The sequence below is a fragment of the Triturus cristatus genome, chromosome 10 (assembly GCF_964204655.1).
Source record: "Triturus cristatus chromosome 10, aTriCri1.1, whole genome shotgun sequence".
Taxonomy (NCBI): domain Eukaryota; kingdom Metazoa; phylum Chordata; class Amphibia; order Caudata; family Salamandridae; genus Triturus; species Triturus cristatus.
Window position 1 is genome coordinate 1,055,788,373 of NC_140593.1, and position 24,992 is coordinate 1,055,813,364.

General features: G+C 45.9%; 1 pseudogene across 1 annotated transcript in view; it reads right to left on the minus strand.

Moving 5' to 3' along the window:
- LOC146796554 (cytochrome P450 3A5-like) overlaps positions 1 to 24,992 on the minus strand; it is a 152,356-nt pseudogene that overhangs the window by 44,718 nt on the left and 82,646 nt on the right. The window contains exons 6-8 of the transcript XR_014969636.1: positions 22,605 to 22,693; positions 21,998 to 22,146; positions 10,650 to 10,776 (exon numbers count right to left, since the gene is read on the minus strand). The product of XR_014969636.1 is annotated as a cytochrome P450 3A5-like (transcript). The remainder of the gene's footprint in view (positions 1 to 10,649; positions 10,777 to 21,997; positions 22,147 to 22,604; positions 22,694 to 24,992) is intronic.

Here is a 24,992-nt window from a genome sequence, read left to right on the forward strand (position 1 = left end):
CAGCACTTTCACCCAATTATTCCATTATCAGGAAGGACAGAAAGCAGAAAATAGGGGGTGGCATAGCGATTATTTATAAAAGCACCCTTGACTGCAGAACTGACGATTTCTTGGCCACTGACTGTGAAGCCCTATTATTCAAAATTATGCTTACACCTAAGTTCACTCTTTCTGGCATACTGCTTTACCGTCCCCCGGGCCCATCTGGGTCCTGGGTGGCATCCTTCCCTGACTCAGTAATCCCTCACATCCTGAAAGCAGCCAATTTTACCATCTTGGGTGATCTAAATTTACATCTAAACACCCCAAATGCTCTAAAAGTATGTGACTTATTGCTGACTTAGAAGCACTGAACGTTCAGCTCTGCAACTCAGGTACGACCCATGTGGCGGGCCATTTGCTTGATCCCTACTTCTCCAATTTGTCTGGTCTCAGCTGCCCCCCAGCTCTTCCCTAATGCTGGTACGATCATTTCACTGGAAGTCTAACCTTGTGCCCCTATAGTCTCTATGTGGCTTTTAATGGACAGAGGTAGGATTGCCATTAACAACAGATCTCGGCTCCTTTCAAACCTGGATCTTAATGGCACTCAACACCTGCCTCCCCCTGACTAATACATGCTCTAACAATCACCGTCCACCAGCCCCTTGGTTCACTAATAGACTCAAGGCTGGAAAATCCAAATGTAAAACCCTTGAAAGACACTGGAGGAAAGAATACCAGTTAGCTGCTAAAGTGACATATAAAAAAGTCTTAAAGGAATATCATACTCTATGTAGAGCTGCACGAGCCGAGTTTTTCTCAGATAAAATTTCTCAAGCACAAAACTGTTCCAAAACCCTCTTCAAGGTGGTAAAAGAGTAATCTGGTTCGGAAACTCAAACTACTCCACCTGCTCTCACTGGTACTCAATGGGAAGAACTCGCCCTGTATTTCGAGGACAAAGTCAGTAAAATACATTCTGCATTATCTAGCTCTAAACTACAAAGCCTTCCAGTTGATCCTGGGTTCTCCACCAATTCTACCAGTGTTGATAGGACTGAGACCTTTATTGACACTAAACCAGCCATCAAACTGGAAGCCTGGTTCCTTTTGCATTACAGTTCATTTAATCATCTTTTGACAAAAATTAAATCTGGATCTCCCCGTGATATACTCCCAATTGCTGTGAAGAAACAGCTTGACGCTCCTATCCTTGCCATAATTATGAACCTCTTGAATACCTCCCTGCAGGAGGGCCTAGTTCCATTGGAATGGAACATGCAATGGTGCTCCCTCTCCTAAAGAAAGCCAACGCCGACATGTCTAAGTTAGCTAATTTCCGTCCCATCTCGTTACTCCCGGCGTTCTCTAAAATCCTTGAAAAACATGTCAATACTCAGCTGACTTCTTTTGTTGAGTCCCAGAAATGTCTTCACGCTTCTCAACCTGGATTTAGAGCTGGTTTCTCTACAGAATCAACGCTCCTTGGAGTCACTGAAAGGTTGAGGCACCGACTGGATGAGGGAGACACAGCGGCTCTTGTCCTGTTGGACCTCAGCGCTGCGTTTGACACGGTGTCCCATGTTACCTTGCTGAAAGCCCTGAAGTCACTGGGCCTTGAGGGTTCGCCCTACAATGGCTTTGTTCTTTTCTAACCAATCGAACTTTCCAGGTCTTTTCTACAGAGGCCAGTTCCAAGTCCTATGCTTTACCTTATGGTGTACCTCAGGGCTCGGTCCTGAGCCCACTGTTGTTCAATATTTATGTCCGACCGTTGGCTGATGTTGCTGGGGAAGCAGGGTTGTCTCTTTTTTCCTATGCCGATGACACCCAGATCATCTTCTCCCTCTCCTCGTCTAAGGGATCGGAGATCTCGGCCCTCCAGTTGGGTTTGAGCAAAATCGCATCTTGGATGCAGCACAATTTATCATCCCCAAAATTAAATTGTCGCGTATGCGCGGACATTCTTTTTCTTATCTTGATCCCACTCTATGTAATTCTATGCCGCTAACTTTACGCGAGGAAACCACATATGGCAGATTCGGTAAAAATCTAAAGACTTGGCTGTTTAAATCTCTAATTTCCTAGTCTGCTCTCTCCTCCTACTGGTTGGCACTGGGAAACCTTTTGGGGTAGCTGAGCGCCTTACAAATTCAGTTTATTTATAATAATAATAATAATAATAATAATAATAATGAAAAAGAGGCTATTCTGAGTTTTCTCCCTAGAATGGGAATGACTGCATGAACCTAGAAATACCAGGGGCAGCATGTATGGACCTTTTTTAAGATCCCAAACGACCTATTTCGCAGAATCAGGATAATTGCTACCGGGAAAAAGGCTTTTCCTAAGTACCAAACCCTATATTGCGAGTCAGTAACCTATTACCGAATCGCAAAATGGGTTAGGGATTCTGTATTAGGAAGGGGAATGTTGAGGGCATCCCTTCTTAATACTGAATTGCAGCGGTAAGTAAGAATGTTTTGTGACCGAAATGCGAATATAGCATGCTACAACGCATGCAATTACATCGCGTTACTTAAAAACGCGGTCGTTAGAACTACAGCGTTGTTACAACGCGATGCCATTACTACGCAAGTCATTACATCGACTTGCAGTTGATGCTGCTCTAACATTAGATAATATAATTTACTATTCCAACTCCAGCCTACGCAACAGTAGGGAAGGTGTTGGGATAGTAAATTATACTATTCCTTATGTTAGAGCGCCATCTAGTGCAAGTCGATGTAATGACTTGGGTAGTAATGGCATCGCGTTGTAACAATGCGGTCATTGTAACGACCGCGTTGTAAAGGTATTGTGGTCTAATGACTGGATTGTAAAAGTTGTTTTCCCCGAAATGCAGTCGCAAAATATTTGCATTTTACCACTTACTTCAAGTAGGTGGTAATCGATTCACAAATGGCAAGGGGTGCCATAGGGACCCCTGCCCCTTTGGGAATGGTAGCAAAAACGTTTTTTCAGAGCCAGCAGTGGTCCCATGGATCACTTCTTGCTCTTAAAAAATGAAAAGCAAACTTTTCATTTTTCTTTTTTATGTTTAAAACGTTTTATTGAGACAAAAACAAACCATGGGGGAGGGGGATAGGAGGTCAGGATACATGGGATACAGTCAAAGAAAAAGAGTGCAACTCCAGAGGGTTGGCAATAGGTAGCGCAGTGAGTCAGGGGGAAAAACACAGTAAATGAAGGCTAGAAATGCAAGCTATGGAATCCCCCCCCGCGTATCCGACACCCCAAATCTCAGCAATGAAAGCCATCAGCAACTCAACAGAACACAATCCCCCCCCTCATCCCCCATCCTCCCAGTAACGAACCCCCCCCCCCCCCCCGTCCTATGGTCCCGCACCAGAGTAATCCTCACCAGGAAGCCCCGCACCCCCCCTCCCCCCTCCCCGGGAGGTCCCCGTCTCGCATGTAAACTAGTCCGCCGGGGTCACCGGCGGCGTCAGCCTGAGAAGCCTAAGATACCTCGGGCAGGTGAGCTCCCGGAATTCAGTGGACAGCAGCGCTAGAAAGGGTTGCCACAGCTCTTCAAATTGGTCTATCTCCCCCGCAACCGTAAGCGACAGCTTCTCCATCCCCAGCACATGCCAAAGCCTATGCAACCAACCGGTGATGGAGGGGACGGTGGCTGTGCGCCAGTGGATTAGAATGTTCTGAACCGCAGACCCCAGCGCAATTGCGATCTGCCTACCCCTACGGGACTTCAGTGGGTACATTAGGTCATTGGGGAGGCCCAACAGGACATACGCCGGGAGTCGCGGCAGCTCTATCCCAAAGTGCTTATCCACCTCGTCCAAAACTTCCTTCCAGTAGGCGGTCAGCACTGGGCAATCCCAAAGAATGTGTGAAAGGGTACCTTCCTGCCCGCAGCTCCGCCAGCACCCCCTGTCAGTGTGTTTATGCATTTCATACAGTCTCTCCGGGGTGTAGTACCAGTATGTGGACACCTTAGTAAAGGTCTCCGTAAGGCCCGTGTGATATGCAGAGTGCCGCGCCCGATACGCAATTTTGTCCCATTCCTTGTGGCTGAGTGTCCTACCCAATTCCCTGTGCCAGCTCTCCCTCCCCGGGTTGTAATAGTGAAACGGCGGGGGTTGTAGGTATTTATACAAATCGGTAATTAGCTTAGCGTCGGAGGTCCGAGTAGCCAACCACCTCTCATACGGTGTAATTGGACGGGCGGCGGTGGCACGCACCTGGGGCTGGAGGGCCCAATGCTGAACCTGCATGTAGCGCAATCTGTCCAGCCCCGTCAGGCCGAACTCCTGGCAGAGTTGCTGAAAAGGAACCACGCCTTCCGGGCCATAGATCTGGAAGAGTGCCCTGCAGCCCGCCTGCACCCAGTGGGAGAAAACCCCCGGCTCCATCCCTGGGGAGAAGTCCGGGTTGCCCACAATGGGCGTGAGCGGCGAAGGGAAGGTGGTAAGGCCCCGGGCCTCACAGACCGCGTCCCACACACGCAGGGGGACCCGCGTAACAAAGGAAGCGTAAAGATTAGGGGGGCGATGCGCGCGGCGCAGGAATGGAACCTCTTGTAAGGTGCGGCCCGCCACTGCCTGGTCTTGGAAGAGCCAATGTTTGTCGGACTCCCACCTGCTCCACTCCACCAGATAGCGTAGTTGTGCCGCCTGAAAGTACTTACGGAGGTCTGGAATGCCGAGACCCCCCGCCTCCGGGGCAAGCGTGGAGAGGACCCTCTTCATGCGTGGCCTGCGGCCCTGCCAGACAAAGCGGGAGATGTCAGCCTGCATTTGTCGTATCCAGCCCACCGGGGGTTGGAGCGGGAGGGCCCGGAAAAGATATAGTATCTGGGGCAACACCGTCATCTTGACCGCCGCGATTCGCCCCAGCCAGGACAGCAGGCCTTTGTTCCAGCGGCCAAGCTCATCCTTGATCTTCCTGCTGAGGGAGGCATAATTGGCCGTAACCATCTCCGGCAATGTAGGCGCCAGTAGGATCCCCAGGTACGGCACCGTGGACGAGGACCACTGCATGGGGAAGAGCCGCTGAAGATCCCTCCTGGTATCCGCAGCCAGGGACACGTCTAACGCCATCGACTTGCTCATATTCATTTTGAAGCCGGCCACCCCCGCAAAGGCGTCCAGCTCCCGGAGGCAAGCAGGCAGCGACCTCCTAGGGTCGTCCAAGGTCAACAGGACATCATCCGCGTAGAGACTGACGGTGTGGACGTACTGGCCCATCCGGACCCCGACAGCATCCGGATTATTACGAATCCTCTGAGCAAACGGCTCCATGTAGAGGGCAAACAAGAGCGGCGAAAGAGGGCAGCCCTGCCGCGTGCCGCGCTCGATGGCAAAGCCACCGGAGCTACACCCGTTGACCCGCACCGACGCTGAGGGATGCTTATAGCAGTTAAATACCATGGTGCGGAACTTATCGCCGATTCCCAATTTCTTGAGGACCAACTCAAGATACGGCCAGTGGACTCTGTCGAAGGCCTTCTCCGCATCTACGGACAGCAACATCCGCTCCCCCGAGATCCTTGAGGCCTTCTCCAGAACATGCGTCACCCGCTTGGTGTTGTCAACCGTCTGTCTGCCGGGCACAAAACCAGCCTGGTCCGCCTCCACCAGACCGGGGAGGTGTGGACTCAGCCTGGACGCGAGAATCCCCGTGTACAACTTGAGGTCGACATTTAAGAGCGAGATGGGTCGGTACGAGCCGCAGAGGGCCCGGTCCTTCCCAGGTTTCGGGATTACCGCGACCGTCGCCCTCAGGAGATCCGGAGGGATGGCTCCCGGTTCGGAGAAAGAGTTAAATAGCCGAGTAAGGACAGGGGCCACGACCGTGCAAAAAGTCTTGTAGAATAGCGACGTGTACCCGTCCGGGCCCGGGGCCTTGCCATGTTTCAGCCGCGCGATAGCTGAAATCACTTCCTCAACATGGATGTCCCGCTCCAGGTGGTCCGCCTGAGCCGGATCCAGTACCGGGAGGGTCACCGACTCCAAATAGCCGTCAGCATCCCGTGGCGAGGAGGGCTCCTCAGCATACAGCGCCTCGTAGAAGCCGCGGAAAGATTCCGCTACCTCCGCGTCCCCGGAGACAACCCCCCCGTCCGTGCCCACCAATTCTTTCACAACGCTACGCTGTTGCGCGACCCGGAGCCGGTGTGCTAGGAGCTTGCCACATCTGTCCCCCCCAGTGTAGTAGGCATGTTTCAAGCGTAGGGCGGCATACTCCGCCCTGTCAAGATCCAGAGCCGACAGGAGCTTCCTCGCTGCCTTCAACTGCCTCCACACCCTCGGCGCCCCCGTGCGGCGGTGGACCTGCTCAAGCTCCCGGACCTGAGCTGTCAGCTCATCCCTCTTCAGTTGCCGCTCCTTATTTTCAGCTGCAGAGATAGAGATAAATTCCCCCCGGAGGACTGCCTTCAACGCCGCCCACTGTGTCGCCTGCGAGGTGTCAGTGTTGCTATTGTGGGTGAGATAGTCCTGTATGACCTCCCCGATGCGTTGCACCACCGACTTCTTGTGTAGAAGGGTATCCCGGAGGCGCCACACCCCCCGAGAGGGGGAGGCCGCCGGCCACTGAAAAACGCCTGTGACTGGGGAGTGGTCAGACAGGGTCAGGACCCCGATGTCCGCCGCCGTGGCAGCGGCACGCATCGGTCCACTCACCAGGAGGTAGTCCAGCCGTGAGTAGGTTCGGTGTGCGTGCGAGAAATAAGAGTAGTCCCTATCCGTGGGGTGCATGGAGCGCCAGAGGTTGTGCAAGTCCATTTCCGCAATCCGGGCCCTCCCAGCCTGGGACAGTTCCCCCGTCTGCGGGAAGCGCTGCGCCGATCTGTCCATCACAGAATCGAAGACAATGTTAAGGTCCCCCCCCAAGATAATGTGACGGTCGGGGGAAGCAGTGACATCCACCAGCGCGGAGTCTAGGAAGCGCTCTTGGTGATCGTTTGGGCTATAAACGGAGCCGACCGTAAATGCTATGCCCCCCAGGCGCATGCGATACGCAAGGAGCCTCCCCTTCTGTTCAGCACACTTATGCAAAACCTCCCCCCGAAAGGAGCTCGCTAGGAGAATGGCTACCCCCGCCGTCTTGTTCGCTGCCGAGGAAAAGAACTGGGTAGGGAACTTAGCAGAACGCATCCTATGGCAATCTCGGGGCAATAAGTGTGTCTCCTGCAAAAGGCAAATGTCCGCCTGCGTCCCCTCCAGCAACGATAGGATCGCTCTGCGCTTCACCGGGTTATTCAGACCCTGAACATTAAGGGTCACTACCTTTAGGCCCGGCATTCCTCGCGGGGATCGGGGGCGCCATGCAATGGGCAGGGAATCAGCGGGTGGGGCGCGCGGGGCCGCCGCGCAGGACAAGCCGAAACAAAGCGGGCATAGACAACATCGGACGGGACCTTCCCAACCCCAAAACAACCCCCTCCCCCACCCCAAACACAACCCTGGCAACTAGCCACCCACAAACTCAAACACCCCATTGTCTCAGTCAAGCCCCAAGACGGGCAAGTCCGTAGAAAGGAACGAAGTGGACGTCCAGCCACTCACCTCCATCCACCCCCCCCCCAACCCCCCCGCCCCGTACCAAGCATGTCAAGAAGCTAAAGACTTCTCCCCCCGGAGTGTGTGTTAGGCCGTCAAGGCCACGCCAGAGGAGCCGGTCGAGTCCCCGGCCGCCGCCCTCAGAGCGTCGGCCATGTCCGCCCTGATGGTAGGGGAGTCCGGACGCCCCACGCTGGCCGCTGAGCGCCGCCTCGTTGACCTCCGCCGGTTCCGTCTCTCCGAGGACCTCCACGACGGCGTAGCTCCTTCTTCCTCCGCCGCCGTGAGCCCCAGGACGCCACAAATGTCTTGCAAGGAGCGTAGCTGGTGTAACACCCCATTCCACCGAAAAATCAGGCGGAAGGGGTGACCCCAAGAGTACGGCGTCTCGTGTTCGCGCAAAAAGTCAGTGGCAATCCTAAAGGACCTGCGTTTCTGCAGCGTGATGGAGGAGAGGTCCTGGTAAAGCGCCACCGGCCGATCCCGGAAAGTCAGGGGCTGTTTCCTGCGGGCCTCAGCCATGATGCGTTCCTTCAGTGGAAAGTCGGGCAGGAAGGCCAGGATGTCCGGTGGAGGTGCCGATGACTGGCGCTGCCGGCCGACCCTATGCGCCCTATCAATGCTGATGGGAAAGTCCGCAGCTTCCCCCAGGATCTCTCGGAACAGGGCCTGCAGGTAGCCCCTCAGATCGGACCCCTCATCCGCAGTCGGCACACCACGCACTCGGATGTTGTTCCTCCGAGATCTGTTCTCAAGGTCCTCAGAGTGGGCCTGGAGCTCCACACACTGCTCCCGGAGGCGGAGAACGCCCTGCTGTAGGTGGACTATCTCCTCCGCTCGATGTTGGCCCTCCGTCTCCACCGCTTCAACACGTTCGCCAAGGCCCTCCACCTCCCTGCGCACTTCTCGGACCTCGCTGGCCACCTCCCGCTTCAGTGTCTGGAAGTCCTCCCTGAGGGAGCTAAACAGTTCCTCCATAAAGGCCCTCGTGACGGGTGGCTCCCCCCCAGTCACATCCGCCGGAGCCCGGGAGGACCCCGGCGAGGGCTGCGCCCTGTCCCGCAGTTGCTGGGCCCTGCCAAGCATGTCCGGCAGGGTACGGTCCCCTTTCTTCGGGCCGCCTCTTCCAGACATCGCTAGCTCCGCAGTCGAGCACAGATCCAGGCGCCCCAGGGGTGCTCAGCCGCCGGCAAGCACTCGACGAGGGTATCCCCCACGAGCGAGGTCACTGCGTCACAGGTGACAAAATGGCGACCCAGTCCGGTCACCGTCGGCCGCGGGAGCCCGTGCGAGACAACCAAGGGGGCCGCAGTGGGGGGGTCTCATCAGCATATCCCTCCGAGAGTCAGCCCAGCAGCAGCGGGGGTCACTTGCATCCAGCAGCCAGGACTCCGGCGAAGGCTGCCACCACTGCTCCTTCGGGGACAAGATGGCGGCAGGGCGGAGCAGGCCAAAATGACCAGGCCCGACGACACCACCGGGGCCCCTGAAGCACCCCACAGTCAAATAAGTTCCTCCACCGGCCCCAGTCCGTCACGCACAGGGGCCCAGATGGTCCAACCCCGTCAGGGAGTCCGCTGTACCTCGGCTAGGGGTTAGGGGCCCCCGCAGTGCGAGGTGTCGCCGTCACAAGTCTGAGTGCCGGGGCGCCCGTCCCAAGCCTTCCGCACCGTCGGGTCCTCTCCCGCAAGGCTCCTTCAATCTCCGTCGAGCGGCGGGCCAGATCCCCTCCAAATCGCAACTTTCAGCACCAGGCCCAGCCGAGGTGCCCGGACAGCACTCCAATGCGCTCCGCCCCTCGGGCTCGCCGTCGTCCCTTGAACTCGATCGAACTTTTGGGGGGGTTCCCCCGAGGCGATCCGAACCAAAACAGCACCAATATGCACCCCTGATGCTCCGCCACTCCCCTCTCCCGCGCTGAGCCTCAGCAGGGGGGAGAAAAGCGTAAGAAAAGGGCTCAAGCTTGGCCGGGCCGGAGGAGCCACGGGAGGAAGCGTCCGCTCACCCCGCCATCTTGGCCACGCCCCCCATTTTTCTTTTTTAAACACATCTCATTTTCCTTTAGGGAAAATGGATAGAATTTAAAAAAAATTATTGCTATACTTAAAAGCAATCACGGACATGGTGGTCTACTGACCCCAGCAGGCCACCATCCCTGTGATGTTAGCGATTCCCAATTGGGCGCAAATTGCGACCTACCTCATTAATATGAGCTATAACATAAATGAGGTAGGTCGATTTGCGACCCACTAGGAATTGCTATATTAAACTCATGAAGTTTCATACATTAGGAATCGCGATTACCTATTTGTGATTCACAGAAAATTGCAATTAGAAAATCACTATTTCCAAAATTGATACATTTGGCCCCAGGTCCTTTAACAAGCATTTTTTCCATATTGCATGGAGAAAACCACTGGCATTTTCCACCTGTTTGCAGCAGGTGGAAAATGTCACCGGGAGCGTCGGTGTGGGGTTTTGGGAGTGGGGTTTAGGGCAGGATTTGATCTGTCATGGTAAGCAATGTCTACTCCTTCCCATGAGGGTGCCAGGCTGTGCTGCTGTCTGTGGCCAGTGCAGCATTTAAGTGAGGTCTGATGTCTTCGAACCTGCCCTCTTTGTGGACCTGTAACTGTAGACATAGCCCTCAAAGCATTCTGATTGGCCTGACAGCTCCCAACGTTACCTGGTTGTTCATAGTCTGAGATGTAGACCTTGGTGGGATGATGTGACCTCTCGCATCCCTTTATGTAACACCGCATCCTGTGGCACTTTTATGCATTACTAGTGCTTATCAGTCCCCATTTATTTTTTAGGACTTATGTCCTTCTCTTATATAGGGGCCAAGTGACAGGAGAAACAGATCATAAGGGAGGGTGTCGGACACATTAATAGTTTTTTATCAAATGTCCTCTGTGTTTAGGTTTTTAGGATTTGAACACAGTTTGGCCATACCAATGCAACAAAAAACGACTGCACATTATCACCTTCAGTGATCACACTCAATGTACCAGTGCCACAAGAGTTGTCAGGAGATGGAAAGAGCATTTTATTCGACATATAACCCCAAAAGTGTGTCTATTTTATGTTGGCAGTCACAGTTTTGAAGCTTTGCACACTCACCTCGTGGCTGCCTTTTTCCGCTTCGCCTTGATGCTGGTGACGGCACTGCTCAAAAACTCCATGGTGTCTCTTGGGAAAAAACTCAGGCCCATTTTTTCCGCAATTGGGACAAGGAAAGGTAAAGCCACTGAAAACCAATATAAAATAATGATGCCTAGTTCAGTAACAAGTAACATGGAGGCTGTAGTATTGTTTTCTTGGAAAATGCCTGCCCTGTGCACCCTAAGACTGTGCCCGTTACTGCTCTGTAAGCAAACCCCTTTGACTAACCATCACACGTTGTGCCCAAGTCTGCGGGCAATTATTTTATTGTTACTATTCCACAAACATGCAGTATTTCAATAAGTGGGGCTTCTGGTAGTAGCGGCTGATGTCTGCGCTGAGTGGCGAGGTGGAGGAGAGGGTGTGGGAGGGGGAGACTAAGACTAAGTAACAAAATAAAAAAAAACTCACCTGTTTGTCCTGCCGCATCAACGTTCTTCTCCTCATGAGTACAGACTCACAGAATCCCCGGCAGCCAATCCTGATGCTGCTCTCATTCATGAGAGCAGTATCAGGATTGTCAACAATTATAGAACAAAGCAGCTAGGTTAAAAGTGAATGCACTGCCTAGACATGTCACTATACAGTAGTGAGGGTATTGCCCACCTCAGATGGCCAGCTGCCTAAAAGACCATAAATTAAACATATATTCACAAATGTATGAGAGGCAACACAAAGCTGGATTCACTGTGTTAATACAGTTTGAAGCTGATTGGAGAGTCCACACAAAGCTTGTAAGATTCAAGTGTTCTTTAATCCACAATTCGTATCAGTATCGGGATTGGCCTGAGCGCTGAGGATTTGTGCTCCCAGGGAGACTGGGAGCCTGTGACTGCTGTCTCCAACCCAACGATACAGCTGGGATTGTTGAGAGCTTCAGTGCACATGACGCTTTGGCCGGCCTGAGACAGCCGGCCAAACTGCAATGCACGCTGATCACAGTGCCCAACACTCTCCCTCCGTGACTGCATCCCATCCCTGCGATGGCCACGCCCCCGAAACTCACTGGGGAGGGAAAAATATAATGATAATAAACCTGGTTTAATATCATTGTATTTTTCAATTTTTGACACTGCTGGTGGGGGGAGGGGCCGGGACGTACCTCTGCCTTAGCGGCTTCCGGACATAAAATGCAAGTACCTCTTAACTCCAAAATATCTTGGGTGGGCGCATCATCTTCTGTTCATTTGCTTCTCATGCCCAGATAATAAAATTATGAGTATATATGTTGACTTTCCTTAAAAACAGTATACAGTGGAAGTGATGAGTGTTGCTAGACTCACTGCTTCCTTTAACTGAATGACAGGTCTATCTTGTCGTGAGTCTGACGTTTCTAATTTGTTTTCAAGCAGCAGGTATTTTTTATGGAAAGCATGCCACTCAATTGGTGATTCAATGTCAGGAGGAGGGTGATATGACCAATATAGACACCACAGTGGCCACTATATAGGGCACTTAATTTCCAAAGGGCAAAAACATAAAAATAACATATTTATCTAATGGAGCAAAGCCACATTTCTTGGAAATACCCTACACAGTTTGGATTTTGACAGCATTGGCATTTATGCAACCTTGCACATGAACATCAAAACGCAAGTGTACAGTGGAGGCCTAGATCAGAGATAGCTTGTAATGAAAAATTCTCCAATTTCTGAAGAAAATGTTAAATCACTCATATAGTACATATGAATTTAATCATATTGATGAAACAACAGAATTTTTTTAATACTCGGGCCAGCAGTTCGGAAGAGAAGAAAACTGAGAAAATTGGAAACACCGGAAACCAGGAATATTAGTAGAAAATGATAGGTTTAAAATTTAGAATTAGAAAGAGAAATAAGGTTAAGAAAGACTCAACAAGTTTGAAATTAATAAAAATGTAAGCTTGATTTTAGCTCCAAAAACGGTGTAAAGAAGTAGGAGAAATGCAAAAAAATGCTTTTTTAGCAAAAAGTGGCAGTGTAGCAGGAAGATACAAGAATATTGAGCTATGAAATGTTTCTTATGGAAAAACAAGGCACGCATTTTGGGAACTCACACAAACTGCATGTTGTAGTACGTTTAGTAGTCTTACAGTACTACTACTCATGTACTACAAACTGCTAGTCACAAACCTACGAGCCGCGACCTCCGCTTCTCCTATCATTTCTATGCAGCGTCCTCTGGCAAAGGGGAAGACATATCCTCACGCATAAGCCTAGGATTTTGATGTACATGCCAAAAGAATTGGCTGGAAAAAGGTGGACACTTACTAAATTGGAGGAGTTTAGGGATAAGTAAGAAGGGTTTTAAGAAAAGGTAAGGAGTGGTTGAGGAGGGACGTACAAATACATATACTTATCCACAAAAGAGTATAACTTTTAATTAAATTTACGAAATAATATTCAAATAGGAAAATACCAGTGAGGGTGTTTTTTAAAAATTCTGTTCAAAACTAGCATTTATAAATTAAATTAATATATAGTAATTTTTTATTCAATGAACATTTAAGTCGATGAATGAACGTACTATAACATTCATTTTATTCGTTTTATGTTAAGATTCATTGTTTTAAATATTTCATAATAATATTTTTTCAATAATTTAATAAACTTTATTATTTCCTCCATACTGTAGGAAAATCTCAGTTTCTGTGTTAAAAGTTACTAGTAGTAACTTTATACTTGTTAATTCTGTCTTAGATAGCGCCACTCCCAGACCGAGTCAGTGGAGATATTTAAGTCTACACTAACGTGTAACTCTACACTCAGAAATAGTGAATAGTGAAAAACTGCAGACTTACATGTAGGTGTAGAAGTAGATTTACACTTGAGTAAATCTGCACATGTAAATTTGCCTATGTGACTGGGCCCTATGAGGTTGAAACACCTGATTCAGGTGAAAATGCTTGCTTCCATTTGAATTAGAAATATGAGTTAGCAGAAACTTCCCTGTCACTTTTTGTTTGTGAACAGGAGGCGCAATTGTGAGGGCAAATATGTTCAGAGTGGGGACAAAACCTGGAAATCACTGTGCAAACACTGATTTTCAAAGTTATGCCTCATTCCCTTCATCAGAACTTGAATTCAGTACACTCTTGCACTTGATAATGACCAGATAAAGGATTTCAGACCCATTTACTGAGGGCCCTGTAAAACGGAAGTAAGAACCTTGTCAAGAAATAAGGACATATCAATGTTTCTCGTGAAGGACAGAAGCAGAGTTCATATTGAACATAATCTAAAACTCCAGGATCTGACGGCTGTGCAATTATTCTGAGATTAAGAGGAAAGTCATACAAGAACTCAGAAGCCATATTCTGACTATGGCGGTCGGATCACCACAGAACCACTGCTACTGCCAGGGATCCGCAATCCCTGGCAGTCTTGCAGCAGTGTGAGGCTGGTAATATGCTGTAGGTACCCCCGGGGTACCGCCAAGCATATTACTAATTTTCTCACCGCCACACTTTTCATATTGGTGAGAACGCCATGAAAAGTGTAACGGTGAGGAAACAAAGGGATTACAACAGATCCCCCTGTTGCCTCCGCTCCATATTGTGCCCCCCTGTATGCATGCACCCCAGTTCCTGCAGGGTATGGACTTAACAGTCCATGCCCTGCAGGGACTTCCTTTGATACTCCCATTGCGGTGCTTATTTCAGAGGCACCACCGTGGGACTTTTGCGCTCTCGGAACGGGGGGACCTGCTCTGATACCGCCAAAGTTAAACAAAGGCCCATAAATTGTTTGTATAAATATTGTTAATATTTTTTAATACAGTGAGTTTTTAAATTTAATGTAATAGTGTTTTGTCATTTTTAGGACCGCAGCAGGTTGTGGGGCTTATAGTGGTACAGGGTGGGAAGTAAATTAATTGTAATTAATTAATCATTCATTTTTAATTAATATGAATTAGTTAATTGATACTTAATTGTGTAATTAATGTTTTTTAAATGTAAGTTTTAAGGGTGGGTTGTTGGTTTTGAAGAGGCATAGGGTGGGAAGTAAATTAATTATAACGAATTAATACCACCATTTTTATTATTATTAATTATTGAATTGATAATTATTTATGTTAATTATATGATTACATTTGGTTTTTAATTTAAGTTTTAGGTGTGGGCTTTGGGTTTTGTAAAGATATAGGATGGGAATAAATTATTTATAATTAATAAATTAATAATTCATATTTAATTAATATTACTTCTGGAACTTCATCAGGGCATGAAATAGTCTCTGGCAAGTATTTTCTGGTTTATATAAGACCTCTGATGATACGTATCAGGGTATTAAATAAAGTACTTCCGGAACTTCTTTGGCACTAGCCACTTACTACAAACTGGATTGATGAACTGTTGTGGTGATTTTTGAATTTACACCTCATGGATGGACGTTAGATGATTACAGAAATACTTGCCTGCGACAATTTCATGCCCTGATAAAGTTCCAGAAGTAATTGGAATGAAACTCATTGGCTGGATTTTATCTTGGTCTTACTGAAGAGAGATAATAAAGGAGACACTTGAATGTATATTGGAGCTTGACTATTCCCTGGTGCACCTTTTTATGTGCTATAATCCTCGATCTTCTGGACAGTGGCACCGAAAAGCGCAGGTGCCGGAAGAATATTGCACGACACACTAGATATTATTTACGAGATGATTGAGGTGCGGGCCTTTTAGTCCACAGTTATTTCTATTTTTTTTTTCTATTCAAATTTATATTATTACGTTTTTGTCTAGTTAAAATTATATTTCTAATTAGTAAGCTTTTTAATATGTAATATATTTTATGACATTTAATTTTTTATATTGTTTCTTTTTCATTTGTAGTTATATTGGTCTGTTTTTTAAATGTTTTATTTTATTGGTTATTGGGTATATGTATGTGTATGTATGCATATATGTGTATGTATATATATATTCACTGAAAAAACCATAGGTTTCACACATGTTATAGTTAGCTGGACATTTCACTCGTAAAAAACCATTGAAATTCCCCCGTTATAGTTAGTTCAGCTAAATATAACTCGCGCGACTGCAATCCACTGCTGATGACGTCACATATTACATCACTCATGACATGGTCAGTAACATCACTCATGACATCACTGATGACATCTCAAATGACATCACTGATGACATCACTGATGACATCACTGATGACATCATCCAGTGAATATGTGTCTTTCTGAAAAATAAATATTTTTTATATATGTATATCTAAAGGTTAATGGAAGAATAAATGGGTAAATAAGTGTCTAAATGGATGTTTTTTTTGGTAAAATTAATTGTATAACTGACTTATTAACAGTATCTTAGTGAATACAGTGATGTAATATGTGACATCATCAGCAGTGGATTGCGGTCGCGCGAGTTATATTTAGCTGAACTAACTATAATGGGGGAATTTCAATGGTTTTTTTACGAGTGAAATGTCCAGCTAACTATAACATGTGTGAAACCTATGGTTTTTTCAGTGAATTTGCAAGGTTTTTAAAATGCTAATTCCTAACTATAACGTGTGTGAAACCTATGTTTTTTTAAGTGAATTTGCAAGGTTTTTTAAATGCTAATTTATGTATGTAATATTATATTTTTACTATATTTATTTTACAATTAACTACCTATGTATATAGTTGTAGATTGACTGTATCCTATAATATGGAATGGCTCGTTTAAAATGTTTTTTTTTTTTTTAAGGGGTTTTCACTGTGCGCACCCCGCGATTTTTTGAAAAAAAAATAAAATGTTTTTTTCACCCTTCTGGGTCCTTCAGGGACCTCCTGACAAAGGCTAGGGGGTCAGGAACTCTCTACCCTGCCCCCTTTTCACGTTCTCCACCTTTGTTTTTCACTGCCACACACAAAATGGCGTCCGACACTTCCTGATTTCGACCGATTTGAACGTTGACTGACATCTAACCACCAATCAGAATTACGCTCGCGCACGGCACGGTGCGCGCACGGTGCGCGCACGGTCCGCGCATATAGATATTTATGTACTTTTAACTGCAATTTTCTCAGACACTACTGAACAGATTGACACCATATATGCAAAAGGCACATCCCTGACCTGAGGACTACCTCTTTGCCAAATTTCAAGTAATTCTGTTCAGCCGTTCGGGCTGTACCTTCGACTAAAGGTCCGATGGGAAAATGCATGGGGAAAACGCGTTTTGGGACCCCCCTTTTTTCTCAGCCCCCGCTTGACGAATCACCCCGAGACTTTCAGGGTAGGAGTTGAGCGGAGCGCCCCATTAGTTTTGAAAATTTCGCGAGGATTCGTCAACCGGCGCCAAAGTTATTCAAAATAGAATTTTCAGATTTCCTATAGGAACTCGGTCCTAACTATAACTATCTACTGGCGACTGCCAGTAGATAATATAAATATATATATGAATATATATATATATGTTGTCATATTATATTTAAAAAAATATTAATTAACATATAAATTAAAATGATTAGTTTAATATTTTAAAATAATTTATCTATAACTAAATGTGTATATTAATATATGTATTTAATTTATAAAAATAAGTATCAGTTATATATTTTCTTAAATTAATAAAATAATTGTAATTTTTATTATATCACTGTTACTTTAAAAATATAATGTTTAATATTTATGTTATATATATATATATATATATATATATATATATAAATATATATATATATATATATATATATAAACAAACAATATTTTGGACAACGATATTAGTGACATCGATATTTTCTTTCCGATAGTTTTGTCATTTATTTTAGCAGTATAGGATGCCAATGTTTTTGTAGCTGATATTCTGTCAGTGAACCAAAAATTGCAAGACCGATACATTTCGGAAGGTCAAACCTGTCAATATTATTTGTGGAAAAAAATAGCTGGTAAATTCTAGGATATGCAGGGTTTGGTACGGAAAGCACCATAATCTGCATGCAGTGCCCCAATTCAGGGACAAATCTTGCTGTAGGTGATGGTTATAGCACAGAATAAATTCCACACATCTCAGCGATAATTACCGCATATAGAACATCACCACTTGTAATGATACTCTATATAATAATGTAAGAAACAAGTCCAAAATGACTACTGCATTCCATTTCATGCGTCAAGATGGATTCTTCCTTTCAGGAATTGTGGGACCAGTCCATGTAAAACTTTACGGACTACTCACAGTGGCACAAACTGCAATGGGCAGCCAATGTAACAAAACAGAAGGCAGGAGTTCTACAACCAACCATTCCAGATTCCATAGGTTTGAGAATGAAAATGGTATGTCAATGTAGGCTAATATACAGTGCAATAGTTGATTGTAATAAAGCCTCAGTTGCCAAGGGGGCAAAGGAAAGATTTAACAACAATAGCCTAGCACTTAGTTTCCCATTCTAATGGGTGGAGCTGCTACAGGAGGTTAGAATGTACAAACATCTTCTCAATAGAGAAAGGATAACAAAAGATCCCTCCCAAATACGATGTCTCTTACTCTGAGAATTATATCACTCACAGTCGTAGAGCCTATGCTTGCTGCCATGGGAGAGGGGCAACATTTTAGATCAGTCTTCATTCTACACTCAGCACAGCACAGCCTTGGTCAACCTTTCTTGGCAGGGCTTTCCAGAAATCTTGCTGCACTATGAATTTGCTTGCTGGCTCCTAATTGTGCTTTCAGATTTTGCATTGTAATGTAACAGACTCAGGAGCATATTTATGAAGAAGTCACACAGTGCAGTGCGCCACCCTGCTATTCTGTGTTGCATAACAGCGAAAGAGCAGGAATGTGCCTTTTCCAGGTGCTGGAGTACAATGTGCTGCTGCCTAGCGCCAACGCAGGCCCTCTTGCTCCATGGTGCAAGGGTGCCTGCATTGTAAGGAGAATTGTTTTTGTGCAGGAAGGGATACCTTCCTGTACACAAAAAATTCCCGGGGCATTTACCTCTTTCTATGTGTGCTGCAAAATGAAGCAAACATAGAAAGATGAAAAAACGAACAGAAATAAAAATATTTCTCCTCAATACGCGACCCTGGGAAGGTGTAGCATTGTGGCGCATTCCAAGATCTGCCAGTAATAGTAAATCTGGGAATGTGTCATAATACATGGGTGTTGGGAGGGAACGCCCACGAACCACCCATGGAACGCCTCCCTGGGGCAGAGTAACACATAGGTGCCAATTACGATCCTGGAAAAACCGGGTACGAACCATCGGTCGGAGAGTTTTCTCCGTCCGACTCGTACCCGGTTGTAAAACTTTACAAACATGGAAGTACAATTCGCACGGAAACACCATTTCCGTACGAATCGTAAAAAACACCGACCGACGAAAATATACATACGAATGTGATCCGGGAATGCTCCGACGTGACGTCGGGACGCTTTCAGGCTGCGTTTCTCGACCCAGGAAGTACGATTCGAACCGACAGCAGTCCGGACGGCAATATTTTCACGGCACCCAAAAAGTGCCGGAAAAGCGAAGTACGCCGCGTAAACGACCAGATCAGGGGGCCCGGTACGTGCCGTACCCCCCCCCCCCAGCCCCCGTGAGTACGCACCGAACCCCCCCGTGTATGTACACCCGTGTACGTACGAGTCGAACCCCCCGTGTATGTACACCCGTGTACGTACGAGTCGAACCCCCGTGTATGTACACCCGTGTACGTACGAGTCGAACCCCCCCGTGTATGTACACCCGTGTACGTACGAGTCGAACCCCCCGTGTATGTACACCCGTGTACGTACGAGTCGAACCCCCCCGTGCATGTACACCCGTGTACGTACGAGTCGAACCCCCGTGGTGGGGGTACGCACCGTACATACACGGGTGGGGGTTCGACTCGTACACGGGTGTACATACATGGGGGGGTTCGACTCGTACGTACCCGGGTGTACATACACGGGGGTTTCGACTCGTACGCGGGTGTACATACACGGGGGGTTCGACTCGTACGCGGGTGTACATACACGGGTAGGGTTCGACTCGTACGCGGGTGTACATACATGGGTGGGGGTTCGACTCGTACGTACACGGGTGTACATACACGGGTGGGGGTTCGACTCGTACGTACACGGGTGTACATACACGGGGGGGTTCGACTCGTACGCGGGTGTACATACACGGGGGGTTCGGCACGTACTCACGGGGGCTAGGGGGGGTTCGGCGCGTATGCGGGCACATGTCTCCATGGTTGCCATGGGAGTTCGGTCCGTACGGTGCTTTTTCCATATGGTTGTAACATCGGACGCACGGGATGGATCGTACTTGCGCGCTCAGACTTCACTTTTCACATTTGTACGTAATATCGTCCGGGGATGTGTCAGACACTTTTTCCGACCCGAGGACGTGTGGGGAAATTTTCCGAATGCGATTCGTATGGACTTTTTCCCATACGAATCGTACTTGGCAGTTTGTACGCTACTTGTACGATTCGTACGGTAAAAAGACCGGATACGAGTCGTACGGTGAAAAAATTTCCAGGATCGTAATCGGCACCATAGTAGTGAAATGCACTGCGTTGCGTTACTCTGGATTTGTCAAGCAACCCAGGGTCACGCAAGGGGGCCTTGCCGGCTTGATAAATCGCATCTTAGGGGTTGCGTCGCTTTTGCACCATGCTGTGTTGTGCAAAAGTGATGCAACACCTTGATAAATATGGCCTACAATTGGGGAAGAAGCTTGGTGTAGACCACAAAAAATGTTTTAAAAAAATTTATCAAGGAGTCTGAACCTAATAAAAATAATGTAGTTACTACAATCACATCCTACTTCTGCATTTGTATTATTTGCCTAAAAGGTTGTGTCTCTCAAGAATCCCTGACCTGTAAATATCTCCCTTATCTATGAACATCAGAGACGCAGCCAGTTTTTCAGAAGCACGTGTACTCCCTAACTAGGCTTTTTACACCAGTTGACTACTAATGTCCAGGAGATCACAAGACTGAGTAGACACTTCAGTAACAGGATGGAGCTCTGCAAACCTCCCAAATCATAAAATCTAATTTTCAGATATTGAGAAAAAGATAGATCATAAAAACTGAAGATAATTGTCTGAACCAGCTCTAAAATATGGCCTGTGTAAGAGATGACCATCATTGAAAGGATTTCCCCACAATATTTGCCTTATTTGTTGTACTGGATTTAGAACTCTGTGCAGTGGAACTTGGTTAAACAGGAGTAAAGTGCCTGTTTTCCCCTTTTAAACATGGCCATATTGGCATATCTCTGATTGACATATTTAACCTGCCTACAAGTACACGGTGTAGAAAATGCACATAGGGCCTGAAAGTTAAATGCCACTTGTGGACAGCACCACAGAGTGAGCCTGTAAAACATTGCTTTAAGCCTACTACATGCAGCCTGACTGACTCATAAAACCTGTTGTCAAACCTCTCAAAATAAACTATTTTAACAGGCTGGAAATCCTCCTTTTACATATTAATATCACTCCCTAAGTACATCTAGTTGCCCACAAGATTGAGTGCCTGATATTTAAAAGTGGAACGTGTGTGAAATTAGAGTTGGCATGTTCTTCCAGTGGCTGGCCCACAAAAAATAAATTTTCACTGGTAGGGCTGTAGCTGAATACTAGACAATGTCAGAGTACAGATTATGAACATTAATCTGAAAACATTTGACTGGAAATTGCTAGAATAGTTATTCAAAGAATATATTTCTTATTGATTAAAAATCCAATTAATCAGTGAAGTTAGATTTGTAATAAATATTTCGGAAAAGCAACTTTTAAAACATTACCTTTTCCCTAGTTAAATCTCATAGAGGCTAAAGTGAATTAGCCTGCCAGCCTCCGCACACCCAGTTCATGAACTTAATGAGGTGTGAAAACTGTTTCCAGAACAATGACTTAGACCTGGTGGCAGGATGGGCTGGGTGTAGGGATGTGATCCCTCACAACTCGGAAGGGCAGTTGGGGTCGGCCCAGGAACTTCATTTTCTTCAAACAGCAGAAATTAAATATCATGCTACAAAAATATCTTAGCAAAATTATTGATGAGTTAAGTATTTACGAGTTTGTATAGATTTGTTCTTTTTAACTCCACATCTATGCACCTTGAATATATATATTGTCAAGATAAATACATGTAGAGTTAAGTATACTAATCCTATGCTTAGATATATTTATTATCTGTATAGATGTTTTGTTTTTCCATATTACAAAAGAACCACCAGCATAGACTACAGCACCAGGGGTGCACCAACACAGACAGTGTAAAGGTGAACGCCCTATGCAAATGTTTTCTAAAACCAAAGAGAGGAGAGCAAAGGTTCTTTGAGGATAGGATCCGTGATGGAGAATATTGATTCTTTCCTACCTGAAATCAGTATAAACAGGTTAAGAAAGCCAATTTTCAGCACTTTCTTGATGTGTATGACGAAAGGGTCATTGGGGTTGTTTAGCGAGTCAATATTCACACTGAAGGCGGTGCTTGTGATTACATCCAAGCTGTATGCTCCAAAGACGCTGAGAAGAGAATGGGAGAATTCAATGGATTTCCAAACTGTTTTAATGATGACAAATCATGCATGGATTTTGGGGTTCTACAGAGCATAAGATATGTCATTCACTGTAGAAATAAATAATATTTCAGGATGAGTTAATAAAAGCACTAGATATGCTGTTCTATGTGAACCTGAAATGAATAGTATTGCTTTGCCTACATAGACAAAATCATTAGCGTCACCTCAACATCCTGTGATTCTGGGTACATAACTTAATCTCCCTGTGCATAAAATATAAGAAAATGGTTCTGATTTGTATAATGCACTCTTGTTCCCACATTACATCTCTCTAATGCCCTTGAGCAAAGTTTGCACTATATAACACTGCAAAAAAGAAAAGAAAACAAGCGAGGAGCTTTCCCCCTCACTAATCCCATACAAACCCGACTTAACCAAGTGTTGCTCCATAGGCATACTCACTCCTTCATATTCACAGGTTCATCTTTTTCTATTTTCTTTTCGAAATTCTGCCTCAAAACGTCCCCACATTGTTTAATGATAGGAAACATCTGAAATGACAGGAATGCCAGGGTGTAAGTGCTTTATCAGTCCACTATGTCCCATTTTTGCCAGGTAAATATTGTTAATGATGGCAAGTATGCACACAACAAGTATTTCTAGTCTAGAATATTAACACGTTTCATTTTGTTTACACACATCAAGTCTGGTAGCTTTTAGGAGGGAAATACTTTAAAGCAGTTATTTTTTTTAAAGAGGGCAATTTGATTTAGCTGGCATACAAAGGAGGGTACTTCTGCTTGCGTGGAGGAGAAAATAGTGCAATGCTCTAGAAAAGTTACTGACAAAGTGGTGAGTCTGAACTGTGCAACTGCTGTTTGTTATTCTGGTATGGAGTTAGGTGTGCAAAAGTAAAAATCTTAGATGATTTGGGAAAAAGGAGCATTTGCCCTCTCAGCAGTACACTTTGCTTCTGAGGTAAAAAGAGTCACATCTCCAAAAAACAAGGCGAGAAAAATGCTGGCCATCAGAGGAAGTTGATAGCTGGCATATCTTGAAGGATGGGACTTCACAAAGAAAAGACTTGCAGAGACAGTTTAGATGAATCTGAACTTCAAAAACAGAACTAAATTGCCTTTTCTCACTAGGAACAATTTGAGCAACAGTGTTTGTGTGTGGGTGGGTTTGTGTCAAGGTTTTTGGGGTAGTGCAAAGACATGTAGATAAAGGAGCTCTACAGGAATCAAAGATGGAAAAGGGATGTTTGAATCCTTGGCAAAAAAGTGGAATCTGAGGACATCTGGAAACACAAACGTAGGACACCCTACTAGGAAATATTAGCTGTAATAAGGACTCCACTATGACCTAATTCACTGGATGGAATGTGTCTCTCATGCACTGGAGTCTAGAAATCCATTAAAATCATATTAAATTACAGTGAAAAGAAAATCAGGTAGCATACATTATAAAAGGAAACACAGATTAACATTACTGTCACAATGCTGATTTTAACAAAGATTATTCAAAGAAACACAGCTTTGCTTCAGTGAAAAGGCCCTTGAATGCATTACATTTTATTGGCTTTTCTTAACTGTTTAGGTCTAATTTACAGCTTTAGCACTCTGTTGTCAAATAATTTTTGTGACCAGTACCTTATGTACTGTGGGCTCTGGGTTGTTCCCCTACGCACAACTTCACTGGAATACATGTGTCTCTATTAAAGTAGGTGGTGGCTTATTTGTTGGGTTAAATATGTATCAATATTTGTTTTAGATAACTCAGAACTTTACCCAGTACTCTTAAGTAAATCATTTGGCCATGATTATGTAAAGAACCAATGGTGCCTTTTTTTGTCAAAAAATTACAAAAGAATTGTTGATCAGCTTAGGAATGCAACTTTTGGGAAAAATATGGGGCATGTATCAGTTTAAAAATGTTATCAAGGTAAAGGGTCATGAGTACTCCTTTGATGAGAAGCTCTTTAATTAAATGAACTTAGGAAAGCATACTTAAATTAGTGGGGATGAAGTATCCAGTTAGAACCATCAGTGAAGCTGAAGTCCCGACGACCTTCAGATCCAAGTTGACTGAATCTACTGCAGCAACAGCGTTTTCATCCTCAACATTGGAGGGAGCTAATGTCAAAAACCCCTCTCCTTGTTTGAAATGGAGTTTAATACAGCAGAGGTTGCTTTGAATGATAAAGTATCTGCCAATCATACACTGTAGAGTGCCTTGTGGTATCTTTCCATAAAGTCATGGGGGCTTTTTTTCTGCAGTGAATGACATCCTGCATAATGTCTTGATTGGTGGTCGGGATGGAGCGATCAGTGTTGTACTCAGTTAGTAACACCCCACTCAGGGAGAGGGGATTACTCTGGCTTTGGTATTGTCAAAGCATTGTTGTTGAATCTATAATTAAATAAAAGCCCCATTCTTCTCCCTTCTCGAGGCATATACTCTTTCAAGAGGAAAAGCAGTTTCATGTGAGACTTAATTAAGTCAGTCTCCTCAAGAATACGCCCCAGTGAAATGAAAAATAACTTACAGCTTTGTTCCAGAAAGCAGCCAGAAGGTCAAATGTTGAAATTTCCCGGAGTACAAGTTTCAGGAGGTAAAAATTAACAACCGCCTCCTAATTATGGCAATTCCACTCTGGAGCTAAAGGACCCATCCAGTTGTACACCACAATATTCCCCCCTGAATACTGCAATTCCTCAATCTCAGACACAGATTCATTCTGTGCTTAGTACAGAGTTTAACCTGGAGACCACCATTTTTACCCAAAATAAGGTAGAGGAAAGAGCAGCAAATCTCACTGATCCAACTACTGTGATTGGAACTCATGAA